At 37.6% G+C, this 24529-nt stretch overlaps 1 long non-coding RNA gene across 2 annotated transcripts in view; it reads left to right on the plus strand.

The window, feature by feature from the left end:
• Positions 1 to 595: 595 nt before the first annotated feature.
• Positions 596 to 24529, plus strand: part of LOC147822244 (uncharacterized) — a 59279-nt gene continuing 35345 nt past the window's right edge. For both annotated transcript variants that reach the window (XR_015445919.1, XR_015445920.1), the window contains exons 1-2: positions 596 to 801; positions 18534 to 18701. This is a non-coding gene — a long non-coding RNA (uncharacterized LOC147822244). The remainder of the gene's footprint in view (positions 802 to 18533; positions 18702 to 24529) is intronic.

Consider the following 24529-nt stretch of genomic DNA (forward strand, 5'->3'; position numbering starts at 1 on the left):
AAGATTTATTAGTAGTCCGAAAAAACTCATTAAAATAGGAGATTATTTCTCTCTTTAGGCTAATGATGGTGAACATTTTAGAGATGAATGCCAAAATTACAACCGAAAACTCACTTATTTATTGCAAAGTGCCAACACTGCCAAGAAACCTGAATACTGAGGTTTTAGTTTAGTAAAAAACAACTCAACATTAGCTATAATGTCACCTAAGAGGTGACAAAAATCCTATGAAGGAAGTTCCAGTACAGATGAAGCTGAAGTATATTCAGGGTTGCCAGGAGAATTAGGAATTTGAGGAACAACTTGTCATTCCACTAAAGATTACCTTGAACTGTTTCAAAATTTCAAAAAATCCATGGTCTCCAAGATACAAAAAATTGAAACCAAAGGAAATTTCTGAAATTGTGGAAAAAGTGAAGTCTTTCTCTTCAAGAAAACTGACTTTTTCCAAGAAGATGAAATTCCAGGGTGAGGCCAGGAGGCATTTTATGAATGGACACCAGGAGTTCTAGCATGATTTCTCTTTGAGTAGGAAGCTGCAACCTTTGTCTCTGAGGGAGCATGTGATAGAGATCAGCAGGTGTCAGGAGCTCTTTTACCGGAGCCTGAAGGATTGTTATAAGGGGACGGCTGAGGACTGAAGAAACACTACAGTGTGGCCCTGGATCTCTAGCTGGAGTTTGTAGCCTGAGAAACACGATACAAAAAAGAGACAAGCTACGCTAAGATGAAGAACATGACAGGAGGCCCAAGCCCCAAGTTCAGACAAGCAGACCTGCAGTCCTCAGCAGGCAAGTGACTGTAAGTAGTGCATGGAAAGGAGCAGAGAGTGCAGGCTCCAGGGACAGACTTCTCAGATAATTCAGAGCTACTATCACTCAGAGTGAGCAAAAGAGAAAACATAGGAGGGTGGGGAAGAGGATGAAAGAAGCAAATAAGTATTAGCCAGTATTGCACAACCCCTTCCCCTGAAGGAACTCCATAAAATTAGTTTGAAATAAATGAATGATTGGTTCAAGGGGGGCAGAGTGGATTAGAAGTGAATATTCCTTATTTTTAGAAATATGGGCCAGGGATTTAGCTCAGTGGTGCCACTGCCTGCCTCACAAGCGCAAGGTCCTGAGTTCGATCCCTGGTACCAAAAAAAATAAAAATATGTGTGTGTGTGTGTGTGTGTATCTTACATAAAAAGTTTTGCAGTCCCTGACTGCCAGACCGTGGTGGTAGGTATATACTGGACAGCCCGTATGCCTCATGCTTTCTGTCTGGAGACAGCCTTCAGGAAGTCTGTACTGAATCTAGTTTGAGGAATGTTTATTGAGAGGTAAAATGGGGTTCTTAAGAAAATTTTCAGAATTCTGGCATCTCTCCATTCCCTGAAATAAAGAGCTGGCCATTCAAATCCCTAGGAATGGGCAGAGTCTTGCAGGAAGCAGTACTTTGATATGCATATGTAACTCTTAGCTTTTAATGAGACTTTTCTCACTAATTTCAGAACATGGAAATTAAAAATGAAAAACAGTTGTTGTGTTTGAGTGAGCTACTCTACAGAATTAATGTCTTATAATTTTGAGCACTGCTTCTCCAAGTGGTGCCTGAATTTATTCTGAGCAGAAACTCCAAATCCTTCAAGCTGCTAATGGCAAGTATTCAGTAAAGACAGATATAGCAAATGATACAGACACAGGTAAGTATGCTATGTGACACTCTAGGACCTGATTTCAATTCATACACCAGATATCACAATGTTTAATTATTTTCTTGGTATGTTTGAAAATAGAAAAATTTTATTATTAAAATTTTATTGAATATTCCTAGCTATAACCACATTTTTTCCAGTAGTTGTATCCTTTTTAATATAAAAAGCATTGAAACGAGTATTTTGTTCCCGAATATCTTAGTAAATTATTATTTATAGGTGTTTTTCCAGGTAAACAATCACTTCAGAAAACAATAGGAATATTCACAATTGTTGTACCTTTAATTTCTTTGTGCCTCTGAATATGTCATATAGAATATCCAGAACAATGTCAAGGGATGGCAGTAATATGTCTTTATCTTACTTCCAGCTAGCAGTTACGGACTTGTAACTATGAAATGTATGCTGACATAAGCATTTGAAATAAAGTATTCTGTGTAAAGAAAAAATAGCATGAATAGTATATAAGACTTTAGGAAAGACGGTGATGGTATTTGTGTAGATTTTGTTACACGGTCTGACTTCTCTATATGGACTCTAGATTCTTTCTGGCCCTAGAGTGACAGAATCCTGCCAGTGGAAATTCAGCCTTATCCTAAAATTAGCCTTTTATCCACAGTGGTCAGAGTGGTTGGAAAGAGAGAAGGACTTCTCTAGTCTGTAGGAGTCACATGAATGGTTTCCTTAATACTTGCTTTGCTAATAAAATTTTAATTAAGAATCTTAATAACAAGCCTGAGACTTGCTTTTAGCATAACTAGTTGTAAGGAAATAGATGATGTTTTCCACTTCAAACTTCTTTGCTAGATCCAGTGATGGTGAACCTTTTAGAGCTTTCAACCATGCAAACAGCTCACTGAAGCACACAGGCCATAAGTTCACCACCACAGCAAAAGCCCCTAAGAATTGTGACTATCGTCAATAGACCAGTTTGCAATAGTTGCCATTAGTATTTATTTTCTCCTCCCTCCTTAACCTGTGGACTCTGTAGCACATTTATACATTACAGCCTAGCACTAGGAGTGCTGAGGTAGACTGGTGTGGAAATAATTGGGTGCATGTTGTGAATCTGTTGGCTGAACTCTCTGGAGTTCATTTGTCCCACTGAAAGTAATCCAAGTAGCAGGACCCATTGAAGCTGCCCAAAGCAAAACCCAAAGCTTCAATGTGCTCTGGCAGAAACGAGGTGCTATTTCCAGGCTGAATTAAACATTTTATTCCTGGGCCTTTGTGAAAGAGGGCATCATGGCCATATGTTTACCCAAAATTCTCATTAAGAATGTTTGTGGTAGACTGGACAAGTGGAGATGGAATAGTGGAGGGATAAAAACAGTTGTCATGGTATTGACCTAGTGAGACCTTGGCCTTTTACTTGGTGGTCTGATTGTGGGCAGCTGGTACCTCAGTTTTCTTACAAAACAATAACTACTTATGGATATATTGCATTAAAGAAGATAATACATGCAGAATAATTAGAAAAGTGATGGCCTGGCCTGAGGTAAAGGCTAGATGCTAATTAGCGTTCCTTATTACTATCATTATGTATTCTAGGAAGCACAGAGTTGTGAATAAAGTATTTGGATACCAGGTGATGATTTTATAAAATAAGTGTTTTCAAACTGGGAAAACATTAGAAGCACCTGAAGTGCCAGTAAAGACAGTATTCAGATTTCCAGTCCCTGCCCCTCAAGACTGATTCAGAATTCTGTGATCCTTAGCCAGAGATTTCCCCTCAGGTGATTTGTATGATAAGGCAAGCTGGTGAAGCACTGCTTTAAGTGAATAAGGAAATGAATTTCTAAGCCTGCAATCAACTAGTTTAAAGTTGGCTTCTGATTAAGAAGCCTGCCTAGGGCAGTCTTTGGTGCCCCAGGGCACTTTTTGATAGTGAAAGCTAATTTTATATCTTAAAGGAGTAGGTTAAGAGGACTGGCTTTAAGAAGAGGAACTACTAGGGACAGGGAAGGGGTGAAGAGAGGATGAGAGAGGGTAGAAGGGAAGGTGGACTTGATCAATAGACAAAATGTGCATGTATGGAAATGTCACAGTGAATTCCACTCATTGGTACAATTAATACATGTTAATTATAATAAAAATGAAAAAGAAGAGGATGGACTTTGGATTCTGAAACACTTGGGTTTGAATGTATTATTTGGAGTATGGCCTGGGGGCTTTCTCTACTTCTATTTTTCTATTTGTAAAATGTAAATAACAGTTCCTTCCCACTGGGATTCCTGGAGAAAGAGAGGAGATAATCTATGAGAAAGCACAGTTGTTGTGCAGAACAAAGGCTCAGTCAGTGATTATAAATCAATTAGAAATATTGGATTTTCGCTTCCAGGATGACTGCATAGCTCCCAGTGTACCTCACCCTCTTGCTGATAAAATTCTAGGTCTGGACACCCCCCCCCCCCCCCCCCGCCAACACACAGGTAACGAAAACCTCTCAAACCACCAATGACTGAATTTACTGGAGAATGAACAATGAACATAAACGCAGACAGATTCTGGTCAAGAGTTGATGTTTGGAAAAAGGATGAGTTACTAGCCTTTTAGTAGGGTTTAGTCTGAGGGTGAGCTGACATCGGCACCAACATACTCTGAAAGAGGCTTTGCATGGTGTCACACACTTGCGCTCCAGCTGCTTGGCAGGCAAAGGGAGGACTGCAATTTCAAGGTCAGATTGGAACTTAGTGAGACCTAGTCTCAAAAAATTTTTTTAAAAAAGCAATGAGTATGTAGCTCAGTGCTTGAGTGTTTGCCTAGCAAGCATGAGACTCTGGGTTCAATCCTCAGCAACTAGAAAAGAAGAAAGAAAGGGAGAGGGTGAGAGAGGGAAGGAGACAGAGAGAGAGAAAGAGAGAAGGAGAGAGGGAGGGAGAGAGAGAACAGGTTTTCCAGTCTAAACAATTAAAAGACAGAGTTGAGGGCAATCACAGCTCTCGGGAAGTAAAGGGAAAACTGCAGAGAGCTAGGATGAGAATATGCTGTCGTGTAAAATTATTGTAGATAGATGAGTTAAGTAGAACTATTATAGGCAGTCAGATAGGGCTAGGTCCTCAAGAGGGTCAGGACAAAGGTGAAACACACCACAGCTGCACCAGAGACACATCAGCTGAAAACCAGACCTCAAGATAAAGACAAGATGACCAGACCTACATACTTCCTCAGAGAACAAACACTGCACCTAATGAGGTCTAGACAGACATCAACCACCCCGGTGGGTGACCAGAGACCTCTGGACCCACCACTTCCTAGAAGAATCTTTGTTTTTTCCATCTACGCTTATTACGTGACTTGTTTCCCAATTGGACCACCATTACCTAAGTGACTATACTTGTAACCTTATTGGATGTTCGTGGCTGTGGCCCATGTTGTATTCACATGAGTTTAACCCTATAAAACTCTTCTGAAAAGTGGGGTCCCCAAATGAATTTTTGGATTGTTTTCTTTAGTTTTGTGAAGTATATTGTTGGAATTTCAACTGGCATTGCATTGAATCTATATAGTAGTTTTGGAAGCATGGCCATTTTCACTATATTGGTTCTTCCTACCCAGGAACAAGGGATGTCTTTCCATTTATATCCTCATCCATCTCGTTTTTCAGAGTGCTGTAGTTTTCAGTGTAGAGGTCTTTTGCTTCCTTTGTTAGATTGATTCCTAGGTATTTCATTTTTGGGGGATGCTATTGTAAAAGGAATTGTATCCTGAATTTCTCTCTCAGTGAGTCTGCTATCTGTGTATAAAAAGGGTATTGTTTTTTGAGTGTTGACCTTATATCCAGCTAGGACACATGTGTAAATACTGAATAGATTCTCTAGAGTGAGAAACTGAAAGTGTAAATAAGGATTAAAATGAATAATTGATAATTTGAAATAAGAAAATGTCCAAAGGTGTAGGGATAGTTGGAGGGGAAGGAGAAAGGAAAGAAGGGAAAGGAAAAATTATGAGAAAAGAAAAGAAATGGAAATGAAATCTATGTAAATAGGGAAGGGTAGAGGGGTGAAGGGCACACAGGTAATGGGGAAAAAAATAAGAACCAAGATACATCATGTACAGGTACAAGCACCCAATGATAAATGTAAATGTATTGTATACCTAAAAAGTATCAATAAAAGAATTTTTTAAAAAGTGGGGTCCCCGGGGTTCCACTTGGGTCCCTTTCCTGCCCTTCAGGAGCTTTCCTATCAATAAATATCTTCCTACTCTTAACCTCCTTTGTTCCTAGAATTCAGTTTTTGATTTTTAGAGAACAAGAACTCAGTGTATCATACAGCTAACGGGTTGGGAAACATAATATTTCATATTTCACCTCCAGTATTATTTCCTGTAACAAAATAACAACTCTGCTTTAAAGGAAATAAGAAAATAGTTTATTCTGAGCCAAGTATTAATGATCATGGCCTAGAAACCTGGATTCTTGTTATTCTGAATAACATTTTCCTCCATGGAAGAGATAACATGAACGTCATGGTCACAGAACCAAAGAAAGTCATAAATCAATGTGTTTACCAATTACATTGGCAGAAGCATCAAGTAGGCAGGCTACAGCATGACTTGGATTTCTATAGATATCAGATACCACCTCGTAACAGTTTTAGCTTTGGGGTTGGTGGGGGCTAAAGGTCTGCTAAGCTTAGGTCCATATTTGGGAAGCTGATCTTTTAGTTATGAGAATGTCCTCACAATCACAATGTTCTAGTCAGCCAAGGTTAAGCAGTCAACAGGATGTTTAATATAGATGCAGCTTCTTCAGAGAACTTCAGGTTATAAAGTTCAAGTTCTGTTATAAACTCTGACCCTTGGTTAAACATTGATCTTTTGCTAAACACCAAACCATAAATGTGTGGAACAAACTCAAAATAAAGAACTGAATTGAGCTTCAAGATGTTCCCTGGGAGTCAGTGTTTGCAGTTTGAGTCCTGCTAAATCATTGCTTGCTGAAACAGGGAATCTATATTTTTCAGAGGAATAGAAAAGAATCTGGTTTCTAAAACATAATATTTAGACCAGGGATGTAGCTCGGCGGCACAGTGCCTGCCTGGCAAGCGTGAGGTCCTGAGTTCAATCCCCAGTACCAAAAAAAGAGAGAAAAAAAAGTAAAACATAATATTTAGGATATAATCTCAAATTAACATTAGGAACTAGAAAAATATGATTCATATTCAAGAGAGAAAGCAAATCCAAGGTGAATGAGATGTTAGAATTAGAGGACAATGATTTTAAAGCAGCTACTTAACTACACTTAAGAAAATAAAGGAAACCATGTTAGGAATGAATGGAAATACAGGAAATCTCAGCAGAGAAACAGAAAGCATGAAGAACCATTTAAGTAGTCTAGAACTGAAAAATACGAAGCCTCAAATAAAAAAGAAATTGCCAAGTGAGCTTAACAGCAGATGTAATGATGCTGGAAAGTTAGTAAACTTGAAAATAGATTAATTAAAATCATATAATCTGAGTAATAGAAAATAGATTGAAAAATTGAATAGACCCTCAATTCTCTAATTGCCCACTTATGGAATGATCTTAAAAGGTATAACATATAAAATTGGAGCATCAGAAGCAGAGGAAATAATGGAATGAATCCTAATTCTAATGTGTGTGAATTAATTCTAATTCTAAAGGTGAGGCAAAGAGGTAGGAAAAGAAATGTAGAAACTCGTTAGGACTTCACTCTATGGGAAGAAGTCACTATTTTAGATATCCTCCTATATTATCTACTAAAACCTTTCTAAATTTTCAAAGTGCATGTAGAATCTCCTAGGAGGTCCTTCCTTCCTTCCTTCCTTCCTTCCTTCCTTCCTTCCTTCCTTCCTCCCTTCCATTAAAAAAATGCTTATTGGATCTCTACTATATTTGTGGAAAATAAGAACTAATTTCTCTTAGCTTTCACTGAACAGTACATGTACACATTTTTTGTTGTTGTAAAGTCTCAGTGAAGACTTGGGGTGAACTGGGGGTGACTGATTCAGCAATATATTTTTTTCTTACCTAATAGACTTAGTTGAGATATGAAAGGTTGAAGGCAAAGGACACCATTGGAGGTCTCTCCAGTACAAAATTCTTTACCATTCCATCTACTCAGAACTGCCCTGGGATCTTGGCTTTCATGGAATTGTGGATATAGATGCAGACACTGTTTTGGTTGTTTGGGACTCCTGAGAGTAACCACTTGCATCATCTTTGTTGGTTGTTGCCAATATTGTCTTGTCTATTTACTTCCTGTCACTATATTCCTAAAACCTCTCCTTTCCTGGGCAATGGGGGTAAGTTTTCCTAAATCAGATCTTAATAGTACTTTAACATTTCAGTGGATCAACAGTATTCTGTCCAGTAGAGTCTAAATTTCTTATTTTGAGGTATAGACCATTTGTAATTTATATTTTTCTAGATATCCAAATTTATCTTAAATTCTTACCCACTACTGTATACCTTGTTTGCTCTTTGCTCCATACCTCCATGTTTTCCCTTCCCTTTCCTCTTCTCTGCTTCTTAAAGGCCTGTTCAGCAATTTAAAAAAGAAACAAATGCAGTAAGATATACCCTTCTGGGAGAAATCATCTGAAGACATCTGAGAAAAAATTAACCACTTATGCTGCCATATTAAATCAAATCTATACTTTATCATATTTAAAATCAGAATCTTTTATCCTACTGGGTCACTGACACCCAGGCAGCAACCATGACATGGTTGTTGATTATGCACATTATTACAGCTGGTTTTTATTCACAGAAGTGGGACTGAACAACTGCAAACTTTCATTGTCAACAAATGAAGGAAGTCCTTCAAAGAAGGATTGTGAGTCTTACTTGGCTGAAACCTTTTGTTGACTACTCCTCTAGAATGTCAGAAAATATACTTGTAGATACTTGCAAAAGAGTACCAGCAACTTGAAAGATAATTCTAGAGACATGAATGACTACTCTTTTCAATAATGTTCTTGAGGAGACAAAAAGATTATACTGTGTGGAAAAACACAGACATGAAAAGCTGACTAAAAAGTGATACTAAAAAGATAAACTGACCCCCGCAAGCACAGAGGAGGTGAGCCACTCCCAGTGCACAAGAGGTGGCTTCTGGGCTACCACACCACCCCCATGAGCACAGAGGAGGTGAGCCACTCCCAGCCCACAAGAGGAGACTTCTGGGCCACCGTATCCCACTGCAAGCACAGAGGTGGTGAGCTGCTTGGGCACCAGCAGCACCCCTGCCCCCATTGAAATGAGAAGACAGATAAACTAGTTTCAAAACTAGACTTCCAGATCACCTAAAACAACCCCAAAGGTAAACAAAATGGAACATTGTAATATTCAACCATCTGGACTCCCTGTACTGGCAACAAAAGAGGATCTGGAAAAAATGAAATCAGAAATAATTTCTCAGATAACAACAGAGATTGTGCCCAAAGTGCAAGACATGATTAATAAATCTAAAGAGGACACAGATTAAAAAATAGAGGAACTGAGGAACATGATGGAATCTCAATATAGGAAACAAATGGAATCCATAGAACAGATACAAACAGATATCCAGGAGATTAAAAACTCCATTGAAAGTCTATGCAGCAGAATGAACCAATGTGAGAACAGAATTTCAGATATAGAAGATAAGATTGCAATTAGTGACCAGGAAAAGAAAAATTTCTTTGAAATAGTAAGGGACCACGAGAAATCAATCCAGCAGCTTGCTAGATGATGCAAAGAAGAATAACATAAAACTGATTGGATTCAATGAAGAAACAGGAGAGAGTGCAGATGACATAAAAAACTGTTCACAGAAGTGATGACAGAAAACTTCCCAAGCAGGGAAAAAGAACTTGACATACAGATAAATGAGGCATATAGAACTCCAAGTAGCTGTGATAAAAAAAAAAATCTACACATAGGCATGTAATTGTTAAGATTCCAGAAACCCAACAGAAGAACAAAATTCTACAAGTAGTTAGAGAAAAGAAACAAATCACATACAAAGGAAAGCCCATCAGAATGACAGCAGACTTCTCAACACAAACCCTCAAGGCAATAAGAGCATTGAGTGATGTATTTAAAGCCCCAAAGGAAGACAGGCCTCCAATTCAGATTGATGTACCCTGCAAAACTATCTTTCAAACTTGATGGAGAACTAAGATACTCTCATGACAAAAATCAACTTAGGAACTTCATGAATACCAAACCAGCACTCCAAAAAATTTTAGACAATATCCTAGGAAAAGACAACAAGGAAGCCCAGCAGAATGAAGCTGTTTGCTGTGATAAGAAATTAAAGGCAAAGGGGGAGAATCCAACAAACAGAAAAAGGCATGACAATGATAAATCAATATGTATGAGTTATAAACATCAATGTTAATGGTCTCAATTCACCAATCAAAAGAAATAGACTGGCAGAATGGGTCCAGGAGCAAGATCCAACAATATGCTGCATACAAGAAACACATTTAATTCAAAAAGAAACTCATAGTCTGAAAGTTAGAGGGTGGAAAACAATAGCAGGAGTAGCTATCCTCTTTGCAGATCAAGTGGATTTCAAACAAAAATCTGAAACACTCCGATCCCAGGAATTTCAGATAATGGATAGTCAACTTTTATGTACAAATCTATTGTGAACATGTGTTTTCATTCCTCTCAAGTAAAAGCTTAAGATCAGGATGTTGGTTCTTAAAACTAATACAAGAAATTTCTATATTGTTTTCCAAAAATGGTTTTGTTATTTTACATTCACATTACCAGTATTAGAAAGTTCTAACTGGTTCACACCTAAGCTGACATTTGTTCTTTTAAAACTTTAACTTCATCTCCTTAATGAGTGTATAATTCAATCTTGTTATTGTGCTGATTAGTATTTTTCTGATTCTAGAGTTGCACACCTTTCCTTATGCTGTACTGGCTATTTATCATCTTCTTGTGTCTACTTTTTAATTGGGATGTCTATTAATGAGCTGTAAGAGTTCTTTATATATTCTGGTCATAGGTTATATGCATTGTAAATATGGTCTGTTTAAGGACTACTTTTCATTTTAATGATGTCATTTAAAGTTCTAAATATTGATGGACTCTCATTTATCAATTTTTTTCTTTTATACATCATGTCTTTTGTATCCTAGGTAGTTCTCACTTACCCTGAATTCATAAACATTTTCCCTTATAATTTCTTCTTATAACCCTTCAAGTTATTTTCATGTATGGAAATAAAGGGTTGAGGTTAATTTTTTATATATGGATACCAGGTGTTCCAGTGCCATTTGCTGAGAACACTATCTCTTCCTCGGCTCTTGAATTGAGTTTATATTCTATAAAATGCTAATGTTAAATAATCTTTCAAAACTCAGTGGACCATATATGTGTGGTTCTATTTCTAGATTTCCTGTTTTATTCAAATGATCTATATGTCTTTCCTTACACCAACACAGCCTTGATTACTGTAGCTTTAAAAGAAGTCTTAAAATTAGGTACTAAATGTCTTCCAACAGTGTTTTTGTTTTTTGTTTTTGTTTTTTTTAACTTTTCTAGGTCCTTTGTATTCCTACATAACTTTTAAATTTCAATATCCAATTCTTCACTTATAGCAAGTATACACAGACCTGAATTTTTATATATACCTTGTGTTTTCTAATCCTGCTAAATTCAAATACAAGTTCTAGGGGCTCCTAGAGATTTCTTAGTATTTTCTCTGTAGATGATTATTTCACCTACATATAAAGATTTTGCTTCTACCTTGCCAATCCTATCCTAATTGTGTCATTTTATTGCCAGACTATTTTGGTGGGGCCTAGATTTCAAAGTTTAATGGACAGATGAAGAGTAGGCATATCTGCCCTTGTTCCCCACCTTAGGGAGAAAGCATTGTATCTTCTCCATTTATATAAGGCATTTTCGCTGGAAGTATAGAGCACATATCTTTGATCTGTCGCAAAGGTTCTGTTCTACTTCTAGGCTCCTGATAGCTTTTACCATGAACAGCTGTGGGATTTAGTCCAATACTTTTTCTCCAACTAGTGACAGGATCATATGGCTTTGTCCTTTTCTCTGTTAAAATGATGACTTTTTTGGGGGGGTGGATTGTCCAATGCTGAACCAATACTGCCATCCCTATAATAAAACCACTTTCTACATACTGCCAGATCTGACTTCCAATAGTTTGTTTTGTTAAACAAATTTCTCTCTATGTTCATACTTTTTTCTTCTATTATCTTTATCCAGTTTTAGTATTAGCATAATGTTGATTTCCTAAAATGAGGGGAGAAGTGTTCCTTCTTTTTTCTGCTTTAAATGTTTGATATAATTTATCAATTAAAATGTATATGAGCCTGCAGTTGTCATATAGGTAGGTTTTCAAGTTAGGAATATACTTTCTTTAATAGGTGCTATTCAAATTTTATATTTCCTCCAGAGTTAGTTTCATTAATTTGTCTTCCAAGGTACTTCTTAGAAGTTGTCAAATTTATTTCAAAGCACATTTTTGTAATATGCTTTCTATATCCTTTTAAATTCTGTAAAATCTGTGGCAATGTCTTCTAGATCTTGATATTGTAATTTTAAAGATGTGTAATTGATATTGTGTAATAGGAAGAAAAGGTCTAAAGGAGTAGGCCAAGTAGGAGGGGTAGGGGAAAAGAAAGAAGGGAAAGAAAAAATATGAGAAAAGGAAAAAAATACAAACAGTTTGTACAAATAGGGAAGGGTGGATGGGGTGAAGGGAGGGCAGGGGAAGGGGAAAAAATAAGAACCAAGATACATCATGTAAATGTACAAGATCCTAATGATGAATGTAACTGTATTTTATACCTAGAATGTACCAATAAACTTAATGAAAAAAAGATAAACTGGATATTATGAAGCTTTAGAAACACATTAATCAATTTTTTTACCTGCATTTTCCTTTTAATGTATATACAATATAATAAAAGAAAAACTCTACCTGAGTGGGTTTAACAGATTCTTTTAATAAATACAATATAAAAATTCAAAGTAATAATAAATCATTGTGTTAGAGTATGCAGCAGTAACTTTTCTTTCTTTCTTTTTTTTTTTTGGTACTGGGGATCAAACTTGGGACCTTGTGCTTTCGAGGCAGGTGGTGCTACCACTGAGCTAAATCCCTAGCCCAGCTTTTCTTTCTTAAAGGCACATAAAATAATAGTATACTTTATAATCTATGGTATCTTAGATTTGATGAAACACAGCATTCCTGTTTATCTGTATATTCTATTACTGTATCTTTCCTTCAGTATTTTATTTATTTTGGAAGATGATCAGATCATGGGGAGCACTATACTCATCAGTGGATTAATCCATTCATGAGTTTATAGCTGAATGTGTTATTAGGAGGTAGGGCCTGGTTGTAGGAGGTGGGTCCCTGAGGGTATGCCTTTGGAGGGTGTATCTCTCTCTGTCTTTTCCCTCTCTTTATGATTCCTGGCTACAGGGTTGAGCAGCTTTTCTCTGCCATGCCCTTCCACCATGCTTTTTCTGCTTAGGAGGTAGCCAACCCCATGGTTGGCTAATACCTCTAAAACTGTAAGCCAAAATAAACTTTTCTCCTTAAGTTGTAGATATTGGATATTTTGTCCCAGGGACAGGGAAGTGACTAATACACACACATACACATCTCTACACACATATGCATGACACACATCTATCAATCTATCTATGCATATCTATGTATAGATACAGATTTCCTGTGCAAAGGGTAGGCCTGGTATGTGGGAGATTTTTATGCATATTCCTTAAAATGAGCTAAACAAAAACTTAGGAAGGAAATCAGGAGCTGACAAGACAGCATTAAAAAAATAAAATGGGTCAGAAGCAGTCCCAGGTCAAATGTGCTCCAGACACAAAACTACTTGGTTAAATTTTCCCGTTCACTTTTTGCTTAAATTGGTATGGAGAATCTACTGTCTCCACACCCAGAACACCTACCTGTAAGACTGGATCTGGGTGCACTTCATTTTGCTATTCATAACTGCTCATTGAAACTTTTTTTCATTTCTATTTTAGAATCTTTATCAGATAATCCCATCACTTGTGCCATTTTTGTGGTAGGGTATGCTGATTATCTGAACACATTTAAGTTAAGATATTCTTGGATCTTGGTATGATGAGTAATTTTTTTAGTATTACAGGCAACATTTTGAGTATTATAGTATAAGTCTCTGAATTTCATTTAAATCCTTTGTCTTATTGGATCTTTTCTGATGTCACACTGGTACGGAAAGGTGGATGACACACAGTTGATGTCAGGGGGAAATGTCTCCTTACTGGTGAGTTATGCACCGCATATTGCCTCCACTGACAATATGAGGGTGTGGATGGAATTTTTGTTCTTGTTGCCACAGGGTGGTAGTGAAAGTCTGGATTTCCACTTGTGTTCTCTACCATCCTTACAGGTGGGAAGCATGCCTTGTTACAGTCTGGTGAGATAGAAGTTTAAGCCTCCTGGCTGGCCTTTGTTAGTGGGTATGTGGTCTGTTTTTCCACAGTGCATAACTGGCACAGGGTAGCCATGGTCATTTTTTTTTTTTTTAACTGAACAGCCTGCTCCTGGCTACAGAGAGCAGTCTATTTGGGGCTTTTTTCTTGCATGGATTTGGGTTTCTGGAGTGCTAGCTTCTCTAACATCCATTCTAAGGGAAAGACTGATGGCAGCAAACCCTTGTAAGATGCACTGGACAAACAAAAGCTAGGAAATCAGTGTCGTGTTGTTTCTGAGGTTTTTCAGTCCCTCACTAGTCTGCTTCCTTTATTCTGTCCTTCAGAGTTCCTGCTTGTTTTTATATAATGTCTAGGGTTCATAGCTGCACCTAGCAGGAAGAACATAGAGATGTATGTTTACCTTACCTGAGAAATGGTCATCTCTCTGACAATTTTTAGATTAAGCAAATGTATCAGTGAGTTTTGAGGTATACAATAGAAACTCCAAAGAAATGATGAAATGTATCTTATGAAAGGATTACTAAAAATGTTAAATCAAGATTAAAATACTTTAGGTCTAATATAATAGATCTCTTTTATACTAAGATATAAGGCAATTCCTCATGTAACAATGTAATATAATATGTAGGTTAAAACTTTTTCACCGGCTTGAACCACCAGTGGTACAAGTATGAATGTCCTATTGGGTGGCTTGTACCACTGGTACAAACAGATCTAATCACTTTTTTTAAGAAAAATTCTTTTATTGGTACATTTTAGGTATACAATACATTTACATTTCTCATTGGGAACTTGTACCTTTACATGATGCATCTTGGTTCTTATTTTTTCCCCATTCCTAGCCCTCCCTTCACCCCCTCCACTCTTCCCTATTTACAAAGACTTTGTTTCCATTTTTTCCATTTCTCATAATTTTTAAAAAATTTTTCCTTTCCCTTCTTTCTTTCCAGATCTAATCACTTTTATAGGTAATTTTACTAATAGAATTAATAAAAAGCTGCCTGATGGGATGGATAATCATGCCTGTACCATCAATGGTTGAAGCCACCCAGCAGTGAGACATATGAAGTATGGCTGCATCGTGAACATGTTAAATTATGTAACCACAAAATTTGGGATTATAATAGAAATTATGGTATTCCTTAGGTTTATGTGTACATGTATATATGCATATGTGACATGTATATATCATATTTGGCATTGGGTTTTTAGGTATAATTCAATAATATTCATGTATAAACATATGAAATAATGCCATTATTTTAGATCAACACTATAATCAAATTTCCTCCATATGAAATAAAATAGAAAGGTATATAAATTGCTAAAAGTAATCAGTTTGGCAACTAGCATAATTTTATGTATTATTAGTGAGGACTAGAAATATTAAGGTTCTCATAAGATAAAGATTAGAATAAACACGGGCCGGGGATTTAGCTCAGTGGTTTCGCTGCCTGCTGTGCAAGCACAAGGACCCAAGTTCGATCCCCGGTCCCCCCCCAAAAAAAGATTAGAATAAACATTTATGAACATAATTAGATAAAATAGTTTAACTACCTTATTTAATAGTGATATAGGGGGAATAGAAGTAACTCCCAAACCTGCTAGATATCTGAAATGCAAGTTCGTGTTCTCTAAAATCGAAGAATTAATTCTAGTAACAATGGGGGTTAAGAGTAGGAAAAATTTACTGAGAAAGATTACTTCTGTCTAAGAAAGACAGAAGGGGGATCAGAATGGGTTGCCTGCTCACCCTGCTTCTCCAAGGTGCTTTATGGGACAAAGGCACAAGTTGAGGCAGGTTCAAAGTGGGACAAAACTATAGTCAACTAGTGAGATTATAAATACAGTTGCTTAGGTAATATTGATCAAATGGGGATCCAGTGGTGAAGCAAGTCATGTAGTACGCATACAAGGAATGAGCAAGGATTTTCAGTAAGGAGTGGGTCAGGAATGTTTTTTGGAAGATCTTGGTCCCCCACCCGGGGCATTGACATCCATTTAGAATATTAATCACTGCTATTCATCCTATGCAGGTATGGTAATTTTTCTTCTTTTACAATGCTGGCCTTCAGTGAATGTGGCTTGATTGTCCTCCATGTTGGCTCCTCTCGGGCTGGCCCTGTCTAACTGCCTACAAGATATCTAATTAACCTACCTGTCTACAATAATATCAGACACCAAATCTGAAAAGAGAGGGTACAGAAGTTTAAGTGTGGGTTTTATCTAATCCATCTTGAAAAATGTGGCTCACCAGAAAACATTCCAGTTACATTTAAAAGATCTGCACCACTAACCATACAGATTTGGCTGATGGAAGTTGCTTTGCTTTGGATGATGGAAGCTGCTTTTATCCAGCTAATAACATGTCTTAGGGATGAGCATTGAGAATAGTTGAAAAGAAGTGCTTACATTTAAACACATAAAAGGGCCATTTTTAGTGTTCAGTATTTCCCACGGATGCTCTTTTTACCTTGCTCTCAACAGATTCTCCCTCATGAATAATGAATTCTTTGATAATAGGGGAATAGAAGAGGTAAAGTCATTAGAAGAAAATTATCATCACTCTTATTTTATTTCGCTTTTATTTTTATTAACACTAATTTCACTTTATTCTATATTTGAATTTAGAACATCCAAACAGGGACCCAGATTTTTTATTTTCAGTCCCCAGCTTCATTCTTATCAGGAGCACATGTGAGAAGGCGAAGGACTGGAAGCCCTGAGGATTTATGCTATCTTGAGTAGTCATGGAAGAAATGACCTCTGCCTTTTTAATTTTTTGTTGTTATTTGAACAATTTTAACCTGGGATGAGAAGTGAACTGATGACTTATATTGGTAAGGTGAAAAAAGTCTACTGGTGAACACAGGTGTATACTCAAGAAAATGTTTTTCTGAGAACTGTAGGAATTTCCTTACGTCTTGGAACATCTTATTATATTTCCAGGTCTGCAAGTTCCTCTGGATAGTCATCACTGCTCTAACACATGGGCTTGAGGGTGTATGAGAAAAAAAGAACATGTAGGAATATTGAGGTGGTGTGTACTCTGTTATAATACCAACACGCACTGGTGACTGGCACCAAAATACTTACCCAGTTTGAAAACTTAGAGTTGCCTTTTTCCATGTTGGTTTAGAATAAACATGTATTTCCTTTCTGTGCCCTTTTGCTAAAATTCTTTATTAAAGTTACATGGGGTCAGTGGGTACTGAGTTACGGTTGGATAGCAAGTTCTGGGGTGCTATTGCACAGTAGGGGAACTATAGATAAGAAAAAGAACTGTACACTCCAGACGAGATCGGGCGCGTTCAGGGTGGAATGGCCATAGACAAGAACTGTACACTCCAAAAAGCTACAAGAAAGGATTCTGAAAGTTTTTGCCACTTAAAGAATATTTGAGGAGATAGATATGTTTAACCTGAATTAAACATCAGACAATGTATGTGTCTATTGAAACATCAGCTTATCTCAATATGTATTATTTTATATTTTGATGTATCCATTAAAAACAAATTTAAATGAAAAAAGTCACATGAGGATAATCACCCAAAGACAGAGGTTTTAAAATAGCTGGAAGGGTACAAGGGTCACTAGCTGAATTAATTAAATAAAACAATGAAGGTCTCTCAGGCTAAAAATACTGCATTCTGCTTCCTTTCTCATGTGACTATTTCAACTTTGGTTGATCACACTGGCATTTGTGAAAAGTGGAGACAAAAGAACTTGCAGGTTGCCTGTCCAGTAGTTGGAGAAATCCTGTAGGAGTTTTGCTACTGGAATTAAGATCTATTGGTTAGGGATCATTAACATTGTAAAAATCTGAGTCTGGAAGCCGATGGTGCATAACATCCTTGAATAGGAAAGACTGAATTGATATTCTCATTGTTTCAGAAAAGCCAGAGTAGAATTAATTTCATATATCAGAACCCACAGGCATTTTGTCAGCCTCACAGATTTCCAAATCCCTTCTCGTTAGCTTGGGCCAGACCCAGTGTGGTTAGTTTGCAAACTGTCATTTTCCTCCTTTGCAATGTTTTAAAGAAGGTTAATAAAACTTGGAATAGATATAAGAAGGAAGTTACATGAAGTACAAACCAGTCAGCCAAGAGCTCTGGTGGCCATCAGTAAAGGTAAAGACTTTGGCAGAAAGAAATCTTGGCTTCTTGAAGAAAAATTTCACACTGAGTGTGTGTGATTCTATGAACCTGGATGTCATCTATCCACCTGGTGTGCTGTGTATCCCATCAAAGAGGGTCACTTTGGGGAGATTTCTGACCATACGGGTTGAACACCCCTGAAGCAGTAAATATAATGAAGTACTTGATGCTTTTGGTTAAAACACACCTAGGCCTTCCTTTATAATTTTATTAGGTTCTTCATTAAAAATTTCTTTAAATAGAGGTCTGTGGACATCGTAGCAACGTCACGAGTCACGTGGAACCTGCCGAATCAGCCCGCACCCCGACAGCAATCCACTGGACACCCCGCCCCCGGCTCCTCTGTACAACCACCTGGTTCCACACTACAAAGACACAGAGGACACCGGACCACCAGACCACTGTACTGGGTAAGTTGGAGTCACCTTCACCTCCCATCAGGACTGGTACTATCTCCAGGGGAAGGGCAGCTGGAACATGCAATACAACTCTGCAGAGCTCAACCCTACAGGAGGACAGGGAGCTCAACTTGGGACTTGCAGCCAGAAATCTGCCTGAATCTCGTGGGTCTGCGACTAGCTTGCTGAGACTCCTTGACTTATAACTGCACACTGCAACCCACATTGTCTATTGTGACAGCAGAGACATACCCTGAAAGAGGCCCTTCATCTTCATGGTTATTTTTTAATTCCCAAAATTAGTTTTATTATTTTGGTTTTTTTTTCTTTTGCTCCTCTTATCTTTAATTTTTTTCCCTACTCTTTGCAAATATTTGTTTTTCTCTCCTTTTTATCTTTTCTTTTCTTCTTTCTTTTCTCTTTCCTTTCTCTCTCTTACACTCACTCTGTTGCTCTCCCACATTGTTCATCTTCCCTTTTTGTTCCCGTTTTGGTCCTCATTTGGAATTCTTCTTTATTTTCCTATTATTCTCTTTTTCCTTCTCACCTGTGTCCTCTGACCACACTGCTAACCTTCCCCTATCCTTCTTCCCATCCGTCCCACCCTCCCCAACCCCTTCTAACTCCCCATCCCAAAGGGTAAAGTTGTTATATTGAAGAGTTTATTCACTATATGTTGGATTGGTCCTCGATCTTGATTTAATTCACACAGCTAAAGGTGATAGATTAATAACTACCACAAAACGTCATTTTCAAAGGTGTACTTGATGCAATGGTGTTGCTGATTGTAACACTTGGGCTAAGGTGTTGGTATTGATCTAGTCAATGAACCTTCCTAGTATAAGGAAAATGAGATAGCTTTAGAGTAATTACAGACTCAAAACTTAAAGACCAGCTATATCTGGAAGACACCTCTGAGAAGCAATCATTCCATAAAAGTTCTAATTACAAGCAACAAAGATACCTACAATAAGCAATTTCAAACTATCAACCCAGGAGTTAAACCAAGGACAGTACCAAAAACAAAAATGAGAAGACATTTAAGCAAGTCACAAACTCAGACTTCCACCCCACCAAGGGTAAATCCTGGGGGAAATGGGATGGAAAAGTCCCATAACCAACCACCTGGATACCCTGAACTGATAGCACAGGAAGTAACCAAACAGATGAATGAGGCTCTAGAAAAATTCAAAGCAGAAATAATCTCCCAGATATCTGCAGAGATGGTGAGCAGAGTGAAAGACATGATTAGAGGCTCTAGAACAGAAACAGATAAAAAAATAGATGAGCTCAGAAACATGCTGGAAGCCATGAATACCCAAGCATAAGAAAGAAATGGAAACCATGATCACCCAACATAAGAAAGAAATGGAATCCATGAAACAGATTCAAACAGATGTTCAGGAGATCAAAAACTCCATTGAAAGTATGCACAGCAGATTAAGGGAATGTGAAGATAGAATATCAGATATAGAAGACAGGATCATGGTTAGAGACCATGAAAATAGAGATTTCTTAAAAATTTCTTTAAATAAACTATAATTAATTCATGCCAGAGGATCAAGACAGCTGAAACTGTGCTTCTTTATATGTTATGGCTGAATAAATTGATTCTAATCAGTCAGTCTTTATATTTGAATTTTATGTTTGTTCTTTTCTCAATAAATCCACGTTAGTGTTGAGCTTGGGATGGAAAGTTTATAGAGATGTCTTAATGGACTTAATGTAAAGCACCAAGAAACTATATAATAATTTTAATTGATAAGGAGGAACCAGAGAAACATAACAGAAGAGAGTTTCTTAGTGTTTGGATTTATTGTTTCTTTTGCAAAGTCTATTAGTCACCCCTGACAAGAAGCCTGCAATTTTAGGTGTTTTCAGTTGCCTGACCCTTCAAAGCTACTCTCTGTGGGCTCTTTATGCAGCCTGGCTGCAGGAGGCTGTGACTATTTTATATTCATTATTTGATTAAAGATTCAATAACTTTATTAAGGAGATATTTTCCTCATTTGTAGCTAGGAGGTTCAGAGAGGGAAGTGCTCAGCCCACAGGGCACATTGTAGTCACTGTCCGAATTGTCACTGGACCCAGGACTGCTGCGTGAGCAGAACACTCTTTTTACTACATTACACTGATAGCAGTCTTGGAAATGAAGGGCAGGGTGAACAGAGGCACAAGTTCTTAGGAGCTTGCTGGTGGTCTTTGTCAAACAAGGCAAGAGCAGGAGATTCTCCAAGAACACCTTGCCTCTCTCTGAGCAGCAAGTCCCAGTTGGTGCCTGTAGTCTTGGAACAACAGGAGGATGGTTGAACTCTACATAAGGATTCCCAGATGAAACTCTACGCCTCCTAGTTGTAATTTAAAGCTTAGCCTAAGCTTAATTTTCTTAAGAAACACTTCTCTGACATCTCTTTAAAGAGGGTTTCCAGGCCATAGTACTTATTAAGTCATGTTTAATTATCTGTGGCCCTCAATACACTATAGGATTCCTGAGTGCTTTGTTTACTCTTTACTCAGTACCTAGCAAAAAACTTTGGAGCTCAAATATTTAAATAAATGAAGGCTATCGCTAGCTTCCCAAGTGACTTGAGAAAGGTATGTGACTCTCTTCATTTCCCCTAATGAAAAATGAGGTTTTCCTAAATGATTTATGATACAGTGTTCTGTGATACTAGCTGCAAGCTATGCATCCTACTAGTAGAAAATATTTGAACCTCTTTGACCTAAATTCCAGGAAGTTTTTCATGCTTATTGCTGCAGAGAAAGAAGTGAGTTCTATTTTATTCCCATTTTTTCTTAGGCCTCAAAGCATATGCTCAATATGTATCCATTAGGTAGATGGATCTTTAGACACCAATATCCAATGTACAAAGGCAACAAAATCCACTTTATTAGCATGGCCAGGTGGCCTTGTAAAGGCAGACTTCTGTATATGGCTCTGAGGCAAGTCAAAATGCTTCATAGCTGCCTTTCTTTAAAACTAATTGGAGGTGATGGGAAAAGGCTGGGTTCCACTTTGAGCCATAGAAATGTAGGCCTTTAGTAACTTTCAATAGCCCATTGACATTTCACAGCTGAAGCTATTTGAGATCCTAGGTAGTGGAATCATTTTCCCAGAGTCCCATAGGCAGGGAGTGGCAGAGTTAAAGTTAGGTCCCAGCCTCTGACACTAAGTTCAGTTCGTTTCTAATCCCCGTGTTGCTTCCAATAGCCAGTTATCTTTGGTCACCAAAACCAGCATCCTGAAATTTCATGTCACTGGTGATATACAAAAGTGATTTACTGCCAACCCAGTACCAATGCTTGAAACCATGGTAGATACATATCCTGCCCCTTAACAAGACATCATCACAATGATGATAATGAGAGGGGACCATGGTCATTGGGATTCATTTCATTGGGAACCAGGAATTTCCTGCATCTCCTTGCTTTTTTGAGAGAATAATTCAATTATTATGTTATATCAGTCAGGATATTTGTATATTTTCTCTCATGACTGCCTGGTTCCTTAGGACAGAGATGACGAGTGCTTTCTTTAAAAATTCACACCCATCACAATAACTATCACACCAGGACACCCACCCATAGATGCTGAATGAATGACAGGATTTAGAAACTGAAGCAATTTGTCTAGATTGAATTACCACTAATGGAAGTTAAAGTAATATTTCATTACTAAAACAAAGTAAAACTTAATTCTGCTAGTGACAGGCCACCCAGAAATGCCAGTTTCTCTCACCACTGAAGACCTCCTCCAGCCTCTGGGCTTGCTGAATTTGACCTCTGGAGTCAGCAGTTACATTTGCTGCAATTCTGTGGATTCAATCTCTCTTGCTCCATCAATTGTCGAGCTGCTTTTCTTTTAGTGCAGCATAACAAACTATTTTAATAATGCATTTGTTTTACAATCAGGTCTTCTTAAATCTAGTTCTGATGGTTGTTTGGAAGCACAATGTACTTCTCATATTCAAATTTTACTGTTGAAGAAAATCTAAATCTGAAAATTTCTGTATCATTTTGATAAATTTCCATCATAGACCCTCTTGTGAATACTACAATTTAGCCAATGGCCTCTTACAGATAATAGGCCAATATATCAGAATTAAACAGAGCTGAGTCCATGTATTTTTTATTAAAATCATCAAATGCAGAGTCCTTCTGGTCATATAAATATAAATGAAAGCTTGATTGTATCACAATCTGCAGGCATACAGTATTTGTGATGATAGCTGGCATGCCAGCCTAAGCTATTGATTATCAAAGACAGATATTAGCTTCCCAGAAGTGTCTCCAGAGTTTCAAATTTGTATTTTCTCTTGTTGATCATGTTTTATAAAATCAATCTTCTCTCCCTTACCCCTATTCTAGGAGGAGGGATCTTTCTTGAGAGAACAGGGCAATACTTTGAATATCTATCTACCCCCAGTCAAGTTGAAGGGATGTATTCTTGCTCTCCCTACCATGTGGTGGTGCTGTGACATCAGGACAGAAAGACCACTGTGCCCATTGGTAGGGTGGACCTACGAAGTTGGAGAAATCAACACCACTGTACTTATTCTAACACAGCTGGATTAAAAATTTTTTTTATTTGACATTTTCCAAGAAACCCATTAATTTTTTTCAGAATTCCTTGTCATTTGTCCTTTAACCCAAAATAAAATTTATTGGAGGGAGAATCTCTGGTAGCAGAGGAAGAACTGGGTGTACAACAGCATTGGCAGAAAACATGGCTTAACATGTTTTTCTCCCTGGTAATCTTAGGAAGGGCACATTCTGGGTAATAGTGGCTACAGAATTTCTACATATTAAGTTGAATCATGTGAAATTAATGACACTGTATTGTTCTTGACAAATCCAAAAGGCAACTTAGTATGATTCAATCTAGTAGAAAAGGCTTTGAAATAGCTGGATAGTCAAAGGAGGGGACTGGGAAGACTTGTAATTGGGCTTACGAAAAAAATCCATGGTTTTACTTATTTTTTTCATTATATTTTTGTGTTAACTGCTTGAAAGAAGAACCAGTGGAGATTATGGAGGTATACGTGTATGGAGCTGAAACTTTCTCTGTAATCACTCTTTGACATCACTGCCTATTCCAGGCTTGATGGAGAGAAAGCAAGTGAGTGAATGGCCCTGATATACCTGATCTAACCATCTATAAATAACACCAGTTCAGATTACATTTATATACAATCTTTCCCTGTTCTTTTCCTTTTTGGTCCTTCTTATCTTTCACTTGCCAGTGTCTCAAAGAAGACAGGAAGAGAGAATTCATCAGGAATTAGAAAATACCCCCAAAATACATTAACTATAAATAGAGTCAAAATTCAGTGAAGCAGAATCAGGCATATGAATCATAAGCTGTGACTTTACTAGTGTAAGCACTAAGAGGAAAAAATGTTCAATATAAATGACTGTATATTGAGAATCACAGAAAACATACTTTAGGCACTTGATGATAATGTGCACATATTCTCTGTAGTGCAAGAATCCTGGATAAACAGACCATCTGTGCATGGCACTGATAGGATTTTCTGACCTAGACTCACCCCATCCACTATATCCACTTCTGGGGCTCAATCTCTCTCTCTCTCCCTCCCTCCCTCCCTCCCTCTCCATTTGTTACGTATGCTGTTAGACTACAAGGAAATTTAATGGCATGTAAGCCTCTTTGTGAGTCTCCTTTCTTTAACCTACTCCCCCAATATTTCCGCTTTCAAGATTTAGCCTTGGAGGTCAGCTCTAGCTCTAGTTCTCAATGGGAAGTAAAGGTGTTCTTCTCTCACACTGCTATCTGTATCCACAGTGTAGCAGGACTGCCCATGGGCCTCAGCATGGTG

Source organism: Heterocephalus glaber, unplaced genomic scaffold (assembly GCF_053883595.1).
Source record: "Heterocephalus glaber isolate CG9 unplaced genomic scaffold, H.glaber_assembly_v1.0 deba00001666, whole genome shotgun sequence".
In the NCBI taxonomy this organism is placed as follows: Eukaryota; Metazoa; Chordata; class Mammalia; order Rodentia; family Bathyergidae; genus Heterocephalus; species Heterocephalus glaber.